Source organism: Podarcis pityusensis (genome assembly GCF_964106645.2).
Source record: "Podarcis pityusensis genome assembly, chromosome: 10".
Taxonomy (NCBI): Eukaryota; Metazoa; Chordata; class Lepidosauria; order Squamata; family Lacertidae; genus Podarcis; species Podarcis pityusensis.
The window spans coordinates 36,225,262-36,232,196 of NC_138035.1; the positions used below are offsets into that span (position 1 = coordinate 36,225,262).

The 6,935-nt window shown below is 38.2% G+C and overlaps 1 long non-coding RNA gene across 1 annotated transcript; it reads left to right on the forward strand.

The window, feature by feature from the left end:
• The first annotated feature begins 1,347 nt into the window (after positions 1–1,347).
• On the forward strand, positions 1,348–3,839 carry LOC308486171. Its single transcript, XR_013990987.1, has 2 exons — positions 1,348–3,475; positions 3,506–3,839. It is a non-coding gene; the product is annotated as an uncharacterized lncRNA (long non-coding RNA).
• Positions 3,840–6,935: the final 3,096 nt, after the last annotated feature.

Here is a 6,935-nt window from a genome sequence, read left to right on the forward strand (position 1 = left end):
ACTGAACTTGATGAGACTTGCATGTGTTTTGTTCTAAGTTATGCATTTCCTTTGCATGAATTTATTGCTCTAATTTTCAGCGAAGAGCCATGCAACAGGGGAAAAGCAGGAAAGGCATGGCAAATGTGGACCATAGTCACTGAACAAAAGATTCAAGATCCTGTAGCATTCAGAGTCAGTCACTATTTATATGTGCTGTTAAAAAAGCATAGCTGTACATGCTAGTGAAATTGGACCACCTGTAGAGAAGCATGTGGTATTCCTCACACCACCTCTGGACTGATCCTAATGTAATTGTAGTGTGCAGCATCACTTCCTAAGGTGTTCCCAGACCAAGGGTTCTCCAAGTGTCAAGAGCACTCGTTCATATAGCAGTCTCAGCTAGAGTATGATCAGTGTAATGAGCACCGTTCAAAAGAGTGATCTTTCTAGCAAAGTCCTAGGCTATTGCTCTTCTATTTGTTATAGTACTACCACTGTTAAACAGGCATGGAAGAAGCTGTGCTCTAGATACAACCTTATAGAACTTGATAGTAAAATTACAATGGAATGGATCTGTTATTTGACAAGTTTATGCTTTGACCATCTGAAATCACAAGTTCTGTCCCTGTCTCATACTAGAATGATTAAAGAGTCGTTTTCATACAAAAAGTGTACCTTATGGTTTTTGTTTTTGTTTTAAAAAAGTGCACATTTTATAAAACAATGGTGCACAAAATACAATTAAATGTGGACTTTTGTGCACACACACACACACACAAAAATCCATTAAAACAGGATGGAATGAAGCTATGATTGAACAGTACTGAAGCTGAAATGCATTTAATTAGGCTAAGACTATCCATACTTAGTGTTCAAGCTCAAAAGCCTTGCAGAAGGCCCTCAGAGTCAAGTTAACAGCTAAGTATTTCAGTACCTGGTGTAAAAGTCACAAATCTGAGGGTATGACTTTATAGTCCTGTGACTCCCCTCAACCTCAACCACCACCACCACCACCACAGATAAAGAGTTCTGTTTAAGGGGTCATGCCAGATGTTTTTCAACATTATCTGGTTTCAACATACAAAGAATACATTCATCTTGAGGAATTTTTTACAAATTAATAGGTAGACCTATTTAAGATACCGTGGATTTCTGTATATTTACTCATTCATTTAAATAATTAAGAACCATCTGATTTTTAGAAGGGTAAGAAATGTTTTACTAGAAAACTAAGCAATCATATTTAAAATAGAATCCGACTTTGCTAGGATTCCTGAACTTCACTTTCTGACTGGTGATGAGCAGATGTTTTATGGATGTAATCAGTTTAAACAACAAAAACAAAAACACACAACTCTATTATGTAGTGAACAGGCAAAATTTATTAGACGAGATAAGCAAGGTAATTTTCAGCAGCTTCTGTCATGGTGAGAATTTTTGTGTGCTTTGGGGGTATATGTAAAATTGTTTTTCTTGAAATTTACAGCACTTCACAAAGTTTTGCTACATCATCCTGCTTGTCAATATAAACCCAATGATTTATTATTATACAGGATTCATTTTCCAAAACTTTTTTTTTTAATGCAGCTATTCCATAACATTTGCAAAAAAGTTACTTTCAGGTATGAGTAAGACCAAGTCCAGTGGCATAAATGTTTGTCATTCTCCAAGATGTTGAGTTGATATTATGTGAAACAAACATTTTTTACGTCATGACATGGGAAACAGTGCTACTGATTCAACGAGTATGCATTGCCATGCTATTTCTGGTTTTGGTGTTTTTATACATATGCATATGTTGCGCTTGTAGCAGAGTGTTGAAAGTTGAGCCTCTTTCAATAATATTTCATCCAAAGATATGCTAAGTCCTAAGAACATAATATCAAACCAAAGACCTATCTAGTCCAGCATCTACTTTCCCACAGTGAACTAGATTACGGGAAACCCACAAGAAAGACATGAATACAGCAGCATTTGTGCTCCCCAGGACCTGGTATTCAGCAGCATACTGCCATATACAGGACATAGTCTATAGCCATCATGACTACTAGCCATAGATAGATAAGCTTATTGTCCATGAATTTACCCCCTTTAAGTTTGTGCCCATCACTCCATGATGTGGAAATGAATTCCACTGTAACGTTGTACTACTGTGAAGTTGTGCACTGCATCTCCCACCATTCAGCTTAATCTCCCCAATAAAGTATCAAAGCAGAAAAAACTGTTCCACAGCTAATAGAGTCAGAATTCAACCTTACCAGCTTGATAGATCCTTTTTAGTAATGAGATGGGATGTGAGGAGATGTGTGGAGTATTGTGTTGTTATGGTATGTATTTTTGTGGTTTTATGTTGTAAACCATGCTGTGAGCTTTGGATGAAAGGTGGCATAGAAATTTTTAATAATAATAATAATCGGAAGAATACATTAGTGTATGTGATTTCTCACATTTCCCCATCCTTACCTCCCCTTCCCCACCTGCACACTGGTCAGTCCACCTAGTGTATTCATGCCCATTATTTAACACAATAAAAATGCCATGTACTCGTTAAGGGACAGGTGTTGTTACATGGAGATTTTCTGCCACAAAGTCCAGGTGCAAATTAGTTGCTGTACTAGTTGCAAAGGACCATTATGTTTTAGTTGTTATGGACATAGGCTACTTCACAGAAGAGCAGCAAAATGTTTGAGTAGATGAGACTCTTGACCTCATCCTTGGGTACTGCGTTTGTGGTAGATCATCCATTCATCTGCAAATAAAACCCAATCCACTGAACAGGAGCAGTTCTTCTCAGCTTTAGACCCAGTAGCCCTAAATTAAGAAAGAAACAGCTTGAGAATCTCCACATTCAACTTTCACAAAGGTAAGTAGAAAGGGATGAAATCTTCTAATCCACTCTTATGGAAATATCTTCATTCCTCCAAAACTTTCCACAGCTCTGGGTCCCTCTGCAGTTGCAGACATGGAAAAGATAGTCATTGTTTAACATTCACCATTGTGGGATGGGAGTGGAAAAACTGACTGCAGGAGGAGCTTCTGTCTCTAAGTAGAAACAGACAGTGCCTCCTCAGGCATGGGGAATATGACACATGAAGAATCTCAAATGCCACTGCATTTTATAGGACTCAAATCAACCCTGCAACTCTAAAGGACTCATGATCATACTCCTAAGACAATTTTATGGCTATTGCAACCATGGCTCCCCCAGAGTACTTTGCTATCATCAAATCTCATCCAATAAATGTGTGAAACATGGTGTTGTTCATACAGTGATCAACCTCAAACTGTGGTTCAGTTTACTTTTAAACTTGTAAATTGTCTTATTCAAACAAGTGATACTTTAAAATTAATCTAAGGGACAAACCTTAGGCAACACGTGACTGAAGTTATAGGAAGCCCTTATCTGAGTTGAGACTGTGATGTTATTTCCTCCCATGTCATTGTCCTGATTCATAGCTTCCCCACCCCCCAAAAGAAGGGAGCTGTTATTTATGTCCTTGGCAGTTTCTCTCCCATGCCCCAGTTCTGATGCAGATTAGGACCTCTCCATGACATGCAATCGTAATCATGCATTCAGCATGTCATTTAACTTCGTCCTAAATTGTGTGTGCCATGCAGTGGAAAACCCTTATTTCTCTTGTTGGGGCTGCATCATCAGAACAGTCAACTAGGGAAAGAAATGTGGAGATAAAAGAGAAAGTCAGATTTGTTGTTTTTGAGAGGAACAGAAAACGGTAAAAGTGAGTTTTATTAAATTTAACTTTGTGGGGAGGAAAGACAGATAAATAATAGATGCAAAAATAAAATAAAATAAATGATAGCACTGTAACACCGTTGCTTAATAGTCCCCCAAATACATCGTGATCAGAATAACCAACAAAAAAAGAAAATGATATACACAAGGCTGATGATGCTGAGTAAATAGAGTGTATCCAGACAGACTCTTAGCAGTGTAGAAGCCCCAGTGGCATGGCTGAGGTACCATATCACTGCAATCATGTTTGTAAAGGAGGATCATGTATACCAGCACAGGAATGTGGTTGTCATCTGCTTCCCATGGCACTGCTCCCCTGTCCCACAACTATACTAGTCCACAGTGGTGACCCATGCACACTGGGTCTAACAGAGCAGAAGGCAGGGAGGTCAACAGTAGGTGGAATCTGAGCCTATTATGGACAGAGTTCTACAAGGGGAACACTGAGATTAAGGGGAAGGAATCTGACAGCCAGTGGCAACCTCTGGATTGCAGGTGAGGGATGGTTATGGGCAGACTGAGGTTGGTTGGGCAGTTCCCCATCTGCCCTAATGGATCAGCCTGCAAGCTTCCCAGAATTCATGTCAGGAAAGGGAAAGGAACAGCACACGCTTTGAGGAAAAAAGATGCCAGCGCACAATATTGAGACTAAAGCTTATCTTCTGGTTTAGAGGATCATTTCCTGAGTATGGGAGTAAAGAAACCTGGACCTCCTCATAAAACAATAGAATTTAATTTGTTTTGTTTATTTTATAGCTCACATAATTCAGTGTTTCATGCACAGTGTTGTATTTAATAACAAAAAATTAAAAAATGTATTAAAAGATAAGACTTGGATGCTGGCTCAAAAGATGAATTATCTTGTGAGAAACTAGCTCCCTTATCCTTCAAACTCTAAGGGTGAGGCAATGAAGAAACAGTGCAAGCGTGGAAGTCAACAACACAACATACTACATCATTTTCGAATAATCGTTAGCAGCTCTGCTACTACAATTCTATTCTGATGGCTCATCTTAGTTGATGATTTTTCACAATGTATTTCATGGCTTCCATCCCTACATGAGACTTTATTACTATCACATAGGAATAAAAAGCCATAAAACACTAAAGTGAATTTATCTTGATCAGAAGCAATACTGATTTTCTTCACATGATTTCACAACCATTTCCAAACTAACTGAGAATTTCATGCTACATTGCTCAACATTTTAGAACTGCATTTCAATGATTAAAAACACACACCACAATGGTTACATCACAAATTAACAGCAATTTAGACTTCAGAGAGGTTGCTAGCTAAACAGATTGGGGGGGACAGTCACAACACACAGCCATTGAATCCACTGAATAGACAGGACACCACAGAAAATAGCACTGGAACAGACATCTTTGAACACGTACAAAAGACAAGGGAACTATGAACATTGCCTTGGAAACTTTTAAGAATCCTTTCAGCCTTCCCCACTGTATTTTCCTGATGTTGCCATTTGCTTTCAGGGTTGGGGTGAGAACAGACAACATCACTATAGGCACAGTAAAGCATCTCAGATTAACAGGGAGCTGGTAATATGGTGATGTCAGTACCAGTGCTGCAAAACTCAAGGCCACAAACTGAAAGGCAAACCTTTCTCTGGATCTAAATATATCCCAAACCAGACTTAATCTACCACCTACCACAGTCACATTTCTATCAGCCAGTGAAGAAATGATCGTGTACTGTTATTTCCAAATCGAGCTAGGAATCCATAGGACCTGGGACTAATGCAGTACAGAATTACATAGATGATATTACTAGTCTTCATATTCTCACTAATTGGCCAAATTGAAACACAAGTCTCTAGGGTCATTGAATTGTCAATAAGAGAACCTATCACAAATTCAAAGCCTTTTGAAAATAAATTTGCTTCCACATTTGTTTATAAACTAAAGAATATCTGATATGCCACACAAGGCTAAAATCAATATGATAAAAGAAAATAGCTAATGTGAACCTTAGCAAAATAACCCCCAAAACCTGATGTTAGGATTAATTTTAATTTGCAGCTAATGATTACCACTGAAAGCCTCCTCTATTTTATTTACCTATTACTATTCTCTGGCTGCCTATCAAACCTATTCTTGTCTAGCACCCTATGCTTAGCATAAGTGAAACCTATAAATGAAAGGAGGTGCATAAATAAATTAAATTATCATGCATAAAACATGCAAATGATTTTAAAACTGTATATGAAACTCTAGTTTATATTCATTAATCTCAGGTTGCACTTTTGAGGGACAAAAAGACGCTAATTGGGTCCAGATTAATGCACTCCCAAACCTTCCAGTGTGTTTTAGGTGAGTTTTAAATAACATATATTAAAATGTAAATAGCTACTCATTTCCCTTTTTATCTCTCAGGTTCTGGGGGCAATGGCAACAAATACAGTATCATATTGGGATAAAAATATACTATAATACTAATATCAATACAAAACAAGCATGTTCAATTATGTTATATGCCGCTTCATGTATGTTGGCATACACAACTCAAGCAGCCTTAATCATCTCTCCCTTTCGTAGCTGACTCAATCCAACAGGAAATAAGCCTCCTTGTGCTCACTCTATGAGGATTGCAGTGCCCACCTGGCTATACATCTGCGCCTTTATTGTGATGTTCATCTGTAACCCAGTCAATTGGTTGGATGTGTCTTTTTTTATGATACGCAACTGCCTTATGCCCAGTAGTTGTTGCACATGGCTAGTTCTGTGAGACTACAGATGATAGGAGTTCCTGTGCTTTAAAAAAAAATTCTTGCCTATCTTCTTTTGACAACCAGTCTTTCGAAAATAAGAGGAAAAATGGGCCAAATCCAGTCCAAGTTAAGTACTTCTAAACCCTTTGATATAAACAGGAGAAACAGAAGCACATAATTAACTTTTTCATCGAAATCAGCAGGACATGGTTAAAGTTTGGCCTAATTATGCCCACTGTTCCTAATTCAGCTTTGAATTTCAGGGCGTTGCAAGTTAAGCTGCAGCCTTGTTTCTTTTGAAACAGTCATTTTGGGGAAGATTAATGCTAGGTTGGCATGGTGATATCACATGATTCCGATATGTGGGAAACAGAGTCATGAAACTTTTTCTTTTTTCTTTTTTGGCAAGGTAGGAAGGAGAGGAGTAGAGAGGGTTTTTCCTCCCCCCCCCCCATTATTGTGCTGTT